Source organism: Neoarius graeffei, chromosome 8 (assembly GCF_027579695.1).
Source record: "Neoarius graeffei isolate fNeoGra1 chromosome 8, fNeoGra1.pri, whole genome shotgun sequence".
Lineage (NCBI taxonomy): Eukaryota > Metazoa > Chordata > Actinopteri > Siluriformes > Ariidae > Neoarius > Neoarius graeffei.
The window spans coordinates 83,723,236-83,738,311 of NC_083576.1; the positions used below are offsets into that span (position 1 = coordinate 83,723,236).

At 43.8% G+C, this 15,076-nt stretch overlaps 1 pseudogene; it reads right to left on the minus strand.

The window, feature by feature from the left end:
- Window positions 1-15,076, minus strand: part of LOC132889949 (uncharacterized) — a 189,210-nt pseudogene that overhangs the window by 109,794 nt on the left and 64,340 nt on the right.

Here is a 15,076-nt window from a genome sequence, read left to right on the forward strand (position 1 = left end):
AACTACATTTCCCATCAGCCAACTTCTGCGTTGACCTACGTCACACCTGGGCGGGATCACCTACATCGCATCCTCCAGGAAGGCATAAGAAACCCGGAAACTCCTGTTCTCTCTCTCTCTCGTCGTAGACGTCAAGCCATCTAGACACAAAGAGATACCCTGCACCAGAAAACCCAAGAAAAGATGTCTTTCTTCCAAGAAACAGAATTTAGCGCTTTTCTTTCGTACCCTTGGCCAAGGTAGACTCCAGAATCGCGCAATTTTTAACTCAGTCAAGTTACAACCGGTTTTATTCATTATAAGTACATACGACTGCAGCCCAAGGATTAAACAGGAAGATGTTAACACCTGCTGGGCATTGCTGCCTGTCACACCTCCTCCGGTGCCCATGGGTCAGCTGCAGGGTCATTAGCCAGAAACCACCATTCACCAACGTTTCGCTCCTTTAATTCTGGTATGTCTCCTGGTGGCGGAGCAGTGACAGGGACGTCTCCCTGTCACCCCCTACAGCTGATGGGTGTTGTCCCCTGCGGCTGTTGTCTGGGGTTCGGTGTTCTTCCCCCAAGTTTTGTCCTTCCTCCTGAGCCAGAGCCAAAAGCTCCCTTTTTCAGCCTCCTCTGCCAGGTCCTTTGTTGCCTTCCTGAGTCTTCCTCCAGTGAGTCCCACATCCCTCAGGAGGCGTGTGGTTGACAACCCCATGAAACCTCGGCATCTGACCTCCACTGGGTAGATGGTAGTCTTCCAGCCACCCTCCCAGCACTCAGCAGCCAGCTCTGAGTACTTGGCCTTCTTGCGTTCGAAGGCAGCCTCAATCCCCTCCTCCATTGGTACTGTGAGCTCGATGAGGATCGCCGCTCTTGCCTTGGCTGACCACACGACTATGTCTGGCCGGAGAGATGTAGTGGTGATCTCCGTGGGGAACTGAAGCTTCCTGTCAAGGTCGACCCTCATGCTCCATTCCTGGTCAGGGGAGAAGGGCCTTGATGTTTCTCTTGGCCTGATGCTTCTGCTGACCCCTCCTTCCGCAACAAAGATGGTGGGGTCCTCTGCAGGTGGTGATGTTTTGCTTCCCTGTCGGCACTCCTCCAGCACTTCAGCTAGCTTCCTCAGGACTTGGTCATGGCACCATCTGTAGCGGCCCTGTGAGAGCACGATCTTACAGCCTGACAAAATGTGCTGGAGGCTTACGTTGGGAGCATTGCAGAGCGCACAACATTCCTCACTCCCGAACCACTGGTGGAGGTTCCGAGGGCAGGGAAGCGTGTCGTAGGTTGAGCGGATGAGGAAGCTGAGTCTTGCCTGTGGGATCTTCCACACATCTGACCAACTGACGTTTCTGTTTGTAATTCCCTCCCAGGTTGTCCAGCTTCCTTGCCGACCCTGCAACATGGCTTTGATCTTATAGTGGTCTTCCTCCATCCTTGTCACCTCCGCCACCACCATCTCCTTCCTTTCCTTGCGGTTGGCCTTGGACCAGAAGCGTGGTGCATCTCCCCATCCTAGGCCTGCTCTTCCTACATGGACTCTGCCCATGATCTCGTGATGTTGCAGCCAGCTAATAGCTTGGTCGACCTCGGTCTGGGCATTCCACTTGCGGCCAGTCAGAACCTTGGCGTTAGCGTTCCTTACTGACTTGTCTGTGGACTCCCTAAGCTCGAGGACCAACCTGGCCTTCTCTTGCATGTAGCCCAGCTATAATGACTTCAGTGGTAGCTGCAGCATGTTTTTTCCAAAGAGGCCGGCTTCGGATAGGCACCGTGGCAGCCCCAACCACTTTCGGATGAATGAGTTGGCTTTCCCATCCATCTTACTCACGGTCGATGAGGGGATCTCACTCATTTTCAGGGGCCACATTACCCTCTGGTAGAGTGTGAATTGGTAGCACCAAACCTTGTACTTCCCAGGGAGTTGACTTTGATCGATCCTTGCCAAGCCATCACAGCTGTTTCATAACTGTTTTCCCCATCTGCTTGTCAGACAGCTCTGTGGTGTACTGCCTCCCCAGGCTTTTGATGGATTGCTCTGCGAGGAGTGGTATCTTCTTCTCCCCTCCAACAACAAAGGTGGTGCTATCGTTCCTGACTCCTGAGTGACAGGCTGCGAGACTTGGAGGGCTTGATCTTCATTCTTGCCCATGACATCAACTCATCCATCCTCTTCAGCAGTCTTGATGTACATGCTGCTGTCTGAAGGAGGGTGGTGACGTCGTCCATGTAGCTCCTTAGTGGGGAAGCCTCTGGCCAGTTGGCAGTTTGATCCCTCCTACCATTTGCCTTGCACCGATGAGAATGATCTCAAACGCTGCTACAAACAGTATCGGGGAAATAGCACATCCCATCGCAATTCCGACTTCAAGCCGCTGCCACCCAGTAGTGAAGTCCTGCACAGAGAAGCACATCTGCAGGTTGTTAAAATACTGTGCTACAATGTTCTTGACGCAGGTGGGCATGTGGAAGAAGTCCATGGCGTATTTGATCAGCTGGTGCGGGACTGATCCATACGCATTGGCAAGGTTAAGCCAGATGACGTGCAGGTCGGTCTTCTCCCACTTAGCCTTCTGGATCTGGTCCCAGATCATTGTGGAATGCTATACGCATCTGGGGAATCCTGGCACTCCTGCTTTCTGGCAGTTGGTGTCGATGTAGCCATTCTCAAGCAGGTAGTGGGTCATCCTTCTGGCTAGTACTGAGAAGATCTTTCCTTCTACATTCAGTAGAGCGATGTTACGGAACTGGCCAATGTCTTTGGAGTTTGTTTCCTTGGGAATGAAAACTGCTACCACTCTTTGCCACTCAGATGGAATGAGTTGCTTTTTCCAGGCAGTTCTCATTAGGTACCATAGCAGCTCTAGTATCTTGGGGCAGTTCTTATAGAGCTTGTAGGGGATTCCGTTGGGGCCTGGTGCAGAAGAGGACCTTGCCTTCTCCACGACTTGCCTGCCCAGATAGCAGAGGGTCGTTGATTCGACGTGGAATCATCGGCATGTTCTTCGACCATACGCCGTCGAATCACCGTCGATCACCGACGTTGATTCAACACCGCTTTGCTCATACGAGTTTGCGTTGAAACGACGTTGAAAAGTGGCTGGTGGTCGACAGAGAATAGACCCCCTTTCACCCTTTATTCAACTACGTATTTCGGTCGATTTATAGTTGAATTTTCGGCGATGATTCATCCAACTTTACTTCCTGTTTTATGTACAACAGGAAGGCTACAAATTAAGCAAAACAGGCTAAATTAAACTAGCTAACAATAAAGCATCGGGGCTCTTGCCTAGGATGAACACACACATGCATACTTCAACCATGAAAGTGAAACTTAATTTATATCAATGTGCGTAGGCTATGTCCTGTTTAATGTACAACAGGATATAAAAATGCATGCAACAATGCACCTCTCCTAATGTTTGTCAAGCTATCTAATGAGGCATAACTTTTAACATTTATAAGGAACAGAACACACTTGAACAAGTTCTTAGAAACATTTTATGATTTATTTATAATTGTGGCCTATTCCTCCTGCGGCGCAGACCTGTACATGGAAACAGAAAAACATAACCAAAATTAATTTGATGCAGCATTGATAAAGAAAGTCAGCAGTAGGCTATGGGTTTCTAAATGCCACCCTACCTCATTATTTGGACATGGGGAAAAACTATATTTAAAATCCAAAGAGGGATGGAGGGAGGAAAATTAAAACAAAAGAAAGAAATGAAATATAGAGTAGAGAATATTTGATAAAATTAAGGATGTTTTTATTCAGTAAACATTTTAAAAAATGTTCTACAACACTCTAGCCTAGTGACTTACCAGTAACAAAATAGACTTGAAGTATTCAGATCCGCTCTGCATAAAGCAGCTAAATCCTCTCTCTGTCTCCTGGCAGAAAGCTCCTTGGTTTGCTTGTGTCTCAATCACAGCTGGTATTCTGTAGAAAGACTTCTTTTCACCTTTCCCATCAGCTTTGTTAGAACCCTAACACAGCACAAAAGTTTACCATTGTAGGTTTATGATGAACCAAGTGCCTCGTGGGTTCACATACCGCGCGCTGCCGTTATTTCCCCCTAATCACAAGTTTGTTGGTCTTCCAATGTGGCGCAGGGTTTGTTTACTTCCGGTTTCGGGTGACGTCAGTGAAAGGGGTCTAATGGGGGCATTACCGCCACCCACTGGATTGGGGTGTAAAGCAGTCTGAACAAAACGTGTAAACATAAACATAGGAGAAATGAACCCGTTTTTCTAACTCGTCCTCACTTAGTCTACTTTTCTTTTTTGATTAGTCTGGATTTGATATTGTAAATTTAAATGTGAATCAATGTATATTCATCAGACATGAACAAATGAATAAATCTTGAGTAATCTTGAGGCGTGTGTGTCCGGGGCGCGGTGTCGCGGGGGGGGGGGATCGAACGAACCCTCCGATCCCCCCTGGCTACGGGCCAGTTGCTCATCCTACCAATGTTGAAAACTGGCCAGCAAAAGTGACGATGGTTCAACGTCGTATATTCAACCTTCTCTGACGGTCGACAGATCAACCTTTACCCACGTTGATTCAACGGTGATAAATCGGCCCTCTCAGACGGCGGAGAAATCGACGTTTCACGGCGCCGTTTCAACGTTGATTTTCTGACGTACGACGGAAACCGACCATTCTGACCAAAACTCTACGTCGTTTCAACGACCCTCTGCTATCGGGGTGACCTCACTGAGCTTGGGAGGCATGGTGTTAAACTCAGCTGTCAGCTGTGCAGGCTGAAGTATGTATCCTGGTGTTCTTAAGGGGATGTTCCTTTGTGGATCACTGTACTGTCCTTTGACATGCTGTTCCAACTGCTCGCTGGTGGTTTCGAGCTTGCCATTAACTGCCAAGCAGTTATTTTAAAATTAGAAGCGACCGGATCCTTCTAATTAAATCGCTATGCATATTGTCTGATCAGAGACTTTCTTTTCATCACGAGCGACCACGCATCGGACCAAGAAATCCTCTGCTTCTGCTTTCCACGGAAGCGACTCACATGCTCCACAACGGTGAAATTCCAAAGTCTCGGAACATCTTCTCATAATCTCGAGTAGAGGGGAGATACTGAAGTAAGACTTGGCATTTTGGGCAAAACCTAATCTTAGGAATTAGCTTTTATGAAGAAGTGTGAATTTAAACTCAGGAACGGTTTAAATGTGTAAACTGTAAACATGCAGCGTGTTGAATTGATGATTGTTCTATTTTGTTTTAATCTCTCAACTGTTAGGCTTTGCATGCTCTCTCTCTCTTCCTGTCTAACACTTTAATTTCACTATTACACGTATTTTGACCGCATCAAGATTTCAGCAGATTTAGTACTGTTATAAGTTAATGAAATTAGCCTACGGCTAATTCTTTTGTCCCATTAGCATCCAGGGCTAAGTGTATTGTCTCAAGGGAACACGTGGTGGCCCTCCTCCACACTCACATACACACCTTTTGTCTTAACTCCACGAGGTGGGATCCTTGGGCCTTAGCTAGCCACATATGGCTAATTCTTTTCTCAGTTAGCAAGCTAGGCTAACCTTTGTTTAGAACACATGGCCACACACAAACACACCTTAGCTAGCATTCCGTTGTCTTAGCCAGTGACACAAGGCTAATCTGTGTCTCCACACGTGGCCAACACATCTCAATTAGCAACCAAAGCTAACTCTCTTGTTTACTTAGAAACAAGTGGTCACCAGGCCTCACACACACAAACACATCTTAGCTAGCAACTCAGAGCTAATTCTTTTCCACGTGGTGACACACATACCTCAGATAAACACACACATGCTCATGAAGTATATATCATATTTGTATATATTTCAACTGCCATTATTCATTTTATCTTTGTTATAATAAATACAATTATTACTGAAACGGTTTCATTTGTTGTTCCAATACTTTTGAAGTCACACAAATCTCAAAAGAATTCCAAGGTGCATATGAGTTATGTAATATGATAAGTGATCATAATAATTTGGAATATACCATGATTTAGCTGTTTGATAATTATTATTAAGCATCAAAATTAATGGTATGATTCAATGAGACTTATTCAATGAAAACGATACAATCAGAATGATTCAATGGTATGATTCAATGAGACTGATTCAATTTAATGATTTAATTATTAACCTTAAGATTTAATGAGATTGATCACTCAATTACCAATTGCACCTACAGCCGCGAGGCCCGCACCAGAGTGACAGAGTCACCCGGAGCGGTGGCATGGATGGCCCGGCCTTATGAGTTCTCACATACTATTCTGCTCTCCTAACGAAGCGCATTGCACAATAAGGTAAGACAAATTATGTCGTGCCTCAATCGTGTTGTCTCTCTGGACCTCCAAACCTGATGCCAAGGGGTGCACAAAAGTGCCACAAACCTGATGGCTTTGGAAGTTGCCCCACAGTAACAAGTGACTTGGCGAGTGATGCCATCTGAGTGACTCTTCCGCATGCCATCTGATGGTGTGCCATTGACTCTGTTGGGTTCATCTGCCACACTGCACTGAAAAGGACCCTGCTGCCAGCACCTTATTTCAGCTGTAACATTAAAACCATTGACAGGTGAACTGAATAGCATTAACTCATTACAATGGCACTTGTCAAGGAGTGGGATGACTACAACTTGTCAAGTTGTTGTGTTGGAAGCAGGAAACAATGGGAAAACTTAAGGATATGAGCGGCTTTGACAAGGGCCAAACTGCAATAGCTAGACGACTGGGTCAGAGCATCTACAAAATAGCAGATCTTATGGAGTGCTCCCAGTGTGCAGGGGTTTGTACATCCCAAAAGTGGTCAAAAGGAGGACACCTGGTAAACCTGCAACAGGGCCATGGACATCCAAAAGTCATCAAACTATCTGGAGAAGAGATGGCACCAGGATGCACTATGGGAAGAAGGCAAGCCAATGGAGGCAGTGTAATGTTCTGGACAATGTACTGCTTGGAAATCTTGGGTCCTGGCATTCATGTGGATACTACTTTCACATAAACCACTTACCTAAATACTGTTGCAGACCAAGTACACCCCTTTATGGCAATGGTATTCCCTAATGGCAGTAGCTTCTTTCAGCAGGAATAATGTGCCCAGCCACACTGTATAAACTGTTCAGGAATGGTAAGAGGAACATGCGTAAGAATGCAAGGTGTTGACCTGGCCTCCAAATTCCCCATATTTCAATCCAATCGAGTTTCTGTGGGATGTGGTGGATAAACAAGTCCGATCCATGGAGGTCCCACCTCACAACTTACAGGATTTGCTGCGAACATTTTGGTACCAGATACCACAGCACACCTTCAGAGGTCTTGTGGAGTCCATGCCTCACGGGGTTAGGCCTGTTTTGGTGGCACAATGGGGACATTAAAAAATATTGTGTATGTTATAACTGACCATTTTAGACTGGCAGAAATCTTTCTGGATGATCATTAAAACACTGCAACTTCATCAAACGTAAGATGACTGAAGAATTAGGAAACCAAGAACCAGAGTAGAACAAAAGAGATGGTTTATTGTGCACACAAAGACAAGCTGGGCAACTGTCTTGGGCTAAACAAAAGTTGGACACAGCCAGTTTACGGTGACTTGCAAAAATATTCATCCCTGTTGGTGTTTGTCCCGTTTTACTGCATTACAAGCTGGAATTAAAATGCATTTTTGGAGGGTTAGCACAATTTAATTTACACAACATGCCTACCACTTTAAAAGGTACAAAGTGTTTTTTTTTAATTGCGACACAAACAATAAGATGAAAAAACAGAAACCTGGCATGTGCAAAAGGTATTCACCCCCCAAAGTAAATACTTTGTAGAGCCAGCTTTTGCTGCAATTACAGCTGCAAGTCTCTTGGGGTATGTCTCTAATAGCTTAGCACATCTAGCCACTGGTATTTTTGCCCATTCCTCAAGGCAAAACTGCTCCATCGCCTTCAAGTTAGATGGGTTGCATTGGTGTACAGCAATCTTCATGTTATGCCACATAGTCTCAATTGGATTGAGGTTTGGGCTTTGATTAGGCCATTCCAAGATATTTGAATGTATCCCTTTCGACCAGTGTAGCTTCAGCAGTATGCTTAGGGTCAGTCATGCTGGAATTTGAATCTTTGTCTCAGTCTCAAACCTCTGCTCGACTCAAACAGGTTTTCCTCCAGAATTGCCCTGTATTTAGTGCCATACATCTTTCCTTCAATCCTGACCAGCATTACTGTCCCTGCAGATGAAAAAGATCCCCACAGCATGATGCTGCCACCACCATGCTTCACTGGAGGAGCAGTGTTCTCAGGTGATGGGAAGTGTTGGGTTTGTGCCAAATATGGCGTTTCCCATGATGGCCAAAAAGTTCAATTTTAGTCTCATCTGACCAAAGAATCTTCTTCCATGTGTTTGGGGAGTCAAATACTGTCGGGTAAACTCCAAACGCGTTTTCTTAAAGTAATGACTTTTCTGGCCACTCTTCCATAAAGTCCCGCTCTGTGGAGTGTACAGCTTAAAGTGGTCCTATGGACAGATACTCCTATCTCCGCTGTGGATCTTTGCAGCTCCTTCAGTGTTATCTTTGGTGTCTTTGTTGCATCTCTGATTAATGCCCTCTTTGTGAGTTTTGTTGGGTGGCCTTCTCTTATCAGGTTTGTAGTGGTGCCATATTCTTTCCATTTTGCTATCATGGATTTAATTGTGCTCCGTGGGATATTCAAAGTTTGGGAATTTTTTTAATAACTTAACCTTGATCTATACTTCTCCACAACTTTGTCTCTGACCTGTTTGGAGTACTCCTTGGTTTTCATGTTGCTTGCTTAGTAGTGTTAGAGTTGGGGTCCTTCCAGAACGAGTTGATTTATACAGAGGTCATGTGACACTTTGCACACAGGTGGATCTTACTCAACTAATTATGTGATTTTATGAAGTTAATTGATTGGACCAGCTCTTATTTAGGGGTTTCGTACGAAAGGTGTGAATACTGCCCAGTCCAGATTTCTGGTTTGTTTTTTTTTCATCTTAATTATTGTTTGTGTTACAATAAAAAAAGAGAGAATTTGCACATTTAATGTGGTAGGCATGTTGTGTAACTCAAATGTTGCTAACCCCCTAAAAATCCATTTTAATTCCAGCTTGTAATGTGACAAAACAGGACAAACACCAAGGGCAATGAATACTTTTGCAAGACGCTGTATGTACTGATCTTATGTTGATGTGTACATGCAAAGGACACACTCTAGACGAGATTGATCTTACCCAAGGCTTAGATAACGCAAACCAGGAGCATGGACAAAATCATCATGATCTAAGGAACAGATACGTGTACATTGTGAGGACAGTACAAACACTTACGCATTGAGTGAACAAACACCCTTACTGAAATCACAGTCAACTATTTTGATGTTACTGACTAAATCTTGTATAATAACCATGGAAAAATACCATAGAAAATAATATATTAGCAGATGATGGGCAAAAAGACTCAATGAAGTAAAAGGCTGCCTTTGTTTCCACTCTATTTACATGTGACTCGAGTTTACTGGCAAGTAAACTTTCCAGTAGTATACTGGTTGTGTTCGAGTGTAATGCTGCTGGATTACACTGATATTAGTATTGCAGTTAATGCCTGACTTGTGTAGTGATGGTTTGTATCATGACTACTCAAGTTCAACCAAAAAAAAAAATCCATAATCTAATTTTGAACATTACTCTAAGTTTACATATACTGCCTTCCACAAAAAGTCAAGATACATATAAAAAATGAAATATACTGTATCTTTCAAAATATAGATTAATTCCAGGAAAAACAGTAATAAACAAATATAATTTGACAACTAGACATCATGCAATATCTCTGGGTTCATGCACTTTGGTGTCTTAAATGTAAATGAATGAATAAATATGTTTCCACACTGTGAGCAGTGATGCTGCTCTTCTCCGGTGCAAATGAACAGGTAAACGTGTAGATTACCCTCATGAGTAAAACACTGTCCATACTGTCAGGTGTGATGAGGCTTCTACCCTGTGCGAATTCGCTGGTGTTGTTGGAGATGACTCTGATGAATAAAAGACTTTCCACACTGTGAGCAAGGATAAGGCTTTGCTCCTGTGTGAATGTGCTGGTGCTGTTGGCAAGCACGCTGATGAGCTACGTTCTTTCTACACTGTGAGCAATGATATGGCTTCTCTCCTGTGTGAATCCGCTGGTGTGACTGAAGAGCACTCTTTTGAGTAAAACTCTTTCCACACTGTGAGCAGCGATAAGGCTTCTCTCCTTTGTGAATGCACTGGTGCAGTTGTAGATAACCCTGATGAATAAAACTCTTTCCACACCGTGAGCACTGATATGGCTTTGCTCCAATGTGAATGCGCTGGTGTCGTAGGAGAGCACTCTGATGAGTAAAACCTGTTCCACACTGTGAACGGTGATGAGGCTTCTCCCCTGTGTGAATGCGCTGGTGTTATTGGAGATGACTCTTTTGAGTGAAAAGTTTTCCACACTGTCAGCAATGATACGACTTCTCTCCTGTGTGAATCCGTTTGTGTTGTTGGAGATGACCCGTTTGAGTGAAACTCTTCCCACACTGTGAGCAATGATACGGCTTCGGTCCTGTGTGAATGCGCTGGTGTCGTAGGAGAGCACTCTGATGAGTAAAACTCATTCCACACTGTGAGCAGTGATATGGTTTTTCCCCTGTGTGAATGCGCTGGTGTTCTTGCAGATGACTCTTTTGTTTAAAACTCTTTCCACACTGTGAACAGTGATATGGCTTCTCTCCTGTGTGAATGCGCTGGTGTTTTTGGCGGGCAATCTTTTGAGTAAAACTCTTTCCACACTGTGAGCAGTGATATGGCTTTTCTCTTATGTGAACTTGTTCATGTTTTTGGAGAGCACTCTCATGACCAAAATTTGTTCCATGTTCTGAGCAATGGTGAATTTCCTTTTGGTCATCATTGTTAGAATTGTCAGAAGTGAGAGTATCAGATAATGTTGGCTTTTTACTGGAGCCTTTGGAGGGTAGGTGAAGATCATGTTTATTATCTCCCGATTTGCATGGTTTCAAATACTCTTCATCCTGGCATCTTTGGATGTTTGTATCTAGGTAAAATTGGGATGCAGAGGAAAGAGGTCATGTTGTGCAGGAAAAGAATTGCAACACCGAGTTGTTGACTTCTGAACAAGTGAAAGAAAAATATCAAAGTGAACATGAAATGTAACTAGATTATAAAATGAAACACCACTACCCCAGTGTCAAGGAATGTTTGAGGTTAAGTAAAATCATTTGGGATTCTCAATGAATGAAGATTTACTAATTTGTAATTCAAATAACCAGCAGTAGAGAATAAGTGGATCTGGGAATGGATCTGCTTGTCTACAAATTCACATGGATCAGGGTCACCAGCATGGACTACAGAGGGCTGTTGGTGATTTCTGTGATGAACATATCTACTTAAGTGACACTTCACTTGACACAAATCAGACAGTTCGTCAAACAGTTACCACTTCTCTGAAGTTATCTCCTGCCATGAAAACAAGTCAGCCACCAGATGGATTAGCACAGCAAAGTAAACAGCACAGAACAAAGTAAAGTGGGACAGGTCAGTATGTACCATACCAGATTAGAGAAGCTCACAGATCCTGTATCTTATATCATCAGAATAATACAGTTCTGCAGTCCTCAAAGGAGCTACTTCAATGCCAAATAATCCTCAACAGCAGCTTTAGCCAGCTTCTGAGGTGCTGAGACCAAACAAACAATTCTGAAAGTCTGAGAGTTAAGATACAGGAGCCTCTATCTTGGAATATTGGTAGATTCAATAAGGTGCTGGAAAAGCAGCTCAGAGCAGCACTAGCCATAGCCCAATGGATCTGAGTGGCCAAAATGTTTACATTCTTACATACTAATTTATGTACAGATTATACTGTCAAGTTTAATTTGCTTATTCATTTAAATTATACACCAAGTTAAAAAAAATTAAATACTGTGAAAAATTTTGCAAAACTGTCAATTCATATTAATAGATTTAATAAAGAAGTAAGCCAACATAAATACATAAATTAAGATGTCTAGGACCAGTCATTTAGTTAAAAGAGAAATGCAAGTCTATTAAGAAATGGACACGCTGCAATTGTTCAGATAGTGTGCCAGCCAGTTCCATTTGTAGCAAGTGCCAGATAAGTGACTGATCTGGACTGTCTCAAGCTGCAACGTGCCATATATTGCCTAGTGTGTTGCATACGAGCATTGACGCAGCATTGGGGCTGGCACATTGGTATAGGAGACATTTTAGGCTGAGAGTTCACAAAAATGATTAATAAGCCCGAACGTAACCAGACTGTCAAAGAGCAAAAACCTGTCCTTCATCTTATCCACAAATGTTTCTTGATCCCATCCACAAATCATTTTGAGAAAACAGTCAGTTCTTTTTTATAAATAATTTTCCTTCCTTTTTCACCTGATGCTACACTTCTTTTCCAACAATATTTTTGTTTAAAGACAGGACACAATTTTCTTCATGGTCCTCACCAGGAACTGACGTGAAATGCTTGTACAATCTACAGTATTTCAGAAGAACCAGCTTTGAGTTTATTCAGTGTCAAGTGGAATTTGTCAATGGGATGATGTTCTTTTTCCATCATCAGTAATAGTTTACCTTGTGAGTAATGACCTAAAGCACACTGGATGGTCTCGACCTACAACACCCAAGTGAACTTTTGGTTTTTTATGACCCATCATACCTGAATAAACAGCACTTTCCCCTCCAAATCATGGCTGAATTGCCCTTGAGCAACTGCTCCCTGGGCACTGTAGCATAGCTGCCCACTGTTCTGGGTATGCGTATGCTCATTGCACACTTGTGTGCACATGCATGTGTTCACTGCTTCAGGTGGGTTAAAGAGGAGGCAGAGGAGGAATTTTACTGTGCCTCAGTGTACACGTGACAAAATAAAAGCTTCTTTTCTTCTTGGAGGGGATCTTGGGGGTTCCTGACTTCATGAGCACTATGGTCAGACTATACATGTTGGTCCTCACACCTGATGGGATGCCAGTGCCTGATCTGGACAAACAGTGACTGTCAGGGTTCCTCCATTGACACATACACTGCCTGGCCAAATAAATAAATAAATATTTCATTGGAGTGGCAGACTGGGGTGGTGGTCCCTCTTTTTAAGAAAGGGGACCGGAGAGTGTGCTCCAATTATAGGGGAATCACACTTCTCAGCCTCCCAGGGAAAGTTTACTCCAGGGTACTGGAGAGGAGAATTCGACCAATAGTCGAACCTCGGATCTAGGAGGAACAATGCGGTTTTTGTCCTGGTCGCGGAACACTGGACCAGCTCTATACCCTTCATAGGGTGCTCGAGGGTTCATGGGAGTTTGCCCAACCAGTCCACATGTGCTTTGTGGATCTGGAGAAGGCATTCGACCGTGTCCCCCGTGGTATTCTGTGGGGGGTGCTTCCAGGGACGGACTGGGACCAAAAAAAGGCCCTGGACTTTTTCCCCAAATAGGCCCACCCACCGACCGGGGCGCGCCGGGGGGGGGGGGGGGGGGGGGGGGGGTTTCTATATGGTTTTGAAATAATTGAAAACCCACACATACTATTTTTTTCAGTATTTATTTAAGAACTGTTTGAATGTATATTGAAGACAGTAGCACTGATCATTCTTTTTCAGAATTTTCAAATTAAAATCCCTCACACATTTAAATTTGAGGGTTTTGTTAATAATTTCTTTGAGTCATTATTCAAAAGCTTGCACTCAGTAGGCTATACAATTAACAGTATCAATTATCCATTATTTTTCATAATTTTCATAACTGACAATCCACACAACTATTTTTGAGTGTTTCTTCAAGAACATTTTTGAGTATTTATGCAAGAACTTTAGATCAGTAAATTGAGCTCAGTTATAAGAGTATTAACAGTAACACTGATCAATCATTCTGAATGTTAGCTATTCAAGGTAGCTAGTGCTGGGGGAGTAGCAGTTTCTTCAAAAGGTCACTGTTTTCTGCCACTCTGTCAATTACAGTGTCACTGTCCAGTGACATGAGAATTAATTAACTTGCGGTGCATAAAGAAATTAATTTGCGGTCATTTACCATGTTTCCTTATTTTTAATGTAGCCTATTTGTCAAATTCACTGCGTGTTTCTTTTGAGGGCAATAAGCCATTATTTATCATCATCACAACGCAAATCAAATAAGTAGAAGCTGATTATCAGAGTAGTCAACTGAGTAGCCTACATAACGTCACTTACCAGTACCTCCTCTTCTTCCTCCTCCGGCAAGTAGCCATGCCTACGTTCGTGCGGTGAAGATCCCCTTGCTGTCTCTCCCTCCACATCATGAGCCGCATCATGTTGCTCAGAATCTGATTCGCTGTCTATCTCCACATCAGCGTTACTGCTGCTGCTGGCGGCACTAGCCCCACCACCGCGGTCAAAAAGCTCTGTAAGCTTCCTACATTTTGAAGCTTCATTCTCCAACAACTTTGTTTTTTTCTCTTTTAATTTCTGCCATCCACCTTTTTCTTTGCGTTTTCTGCTCGCCATTTCCAGAGCGGTAGAGAGGAAAACACTCGTGTATTCTTTGTTGGCTTTTTGACAGAATGTAGGCCTATGTTTGATTGACAAATTATCGTTACAGCGCCATCTGCTGGTAGGCCTAGGTGTTAGACTGTTAGACAGGGCCGGTCAACCGAAAAAAAAAAAAAAGACCAATTATCGGCCGTAGACTGGACGGCCGTTCTGGACTTTTCCAGAACTCACAGATTACCAGTCCGTCGCTGGGTGCTTCGGGAGTATGGGGTTCGGGGCTCTTTGCTAAGGGCTGTCCCCGGTCCCTGTACGAATGGAGCAGGAGTCTGGTTCGCATTGCCGGCAGTAAGTCAGACCTGTTCCCAGTGCATGTTGGACTCCGGCAGGGCTGCCCTTTGTCACCGGTTCTGTTCATAATTTTTATGGACAGAATTTCTAGGCACAGCCAGGGGCCGGAAGGAATCCTGTTTGGGAACCACAGGATTTCATCTCTGCTTTTTGCGGATGATGTTGTCCTGTTGGCTTCTTCAAACCAGGACCTTCAGCATGCA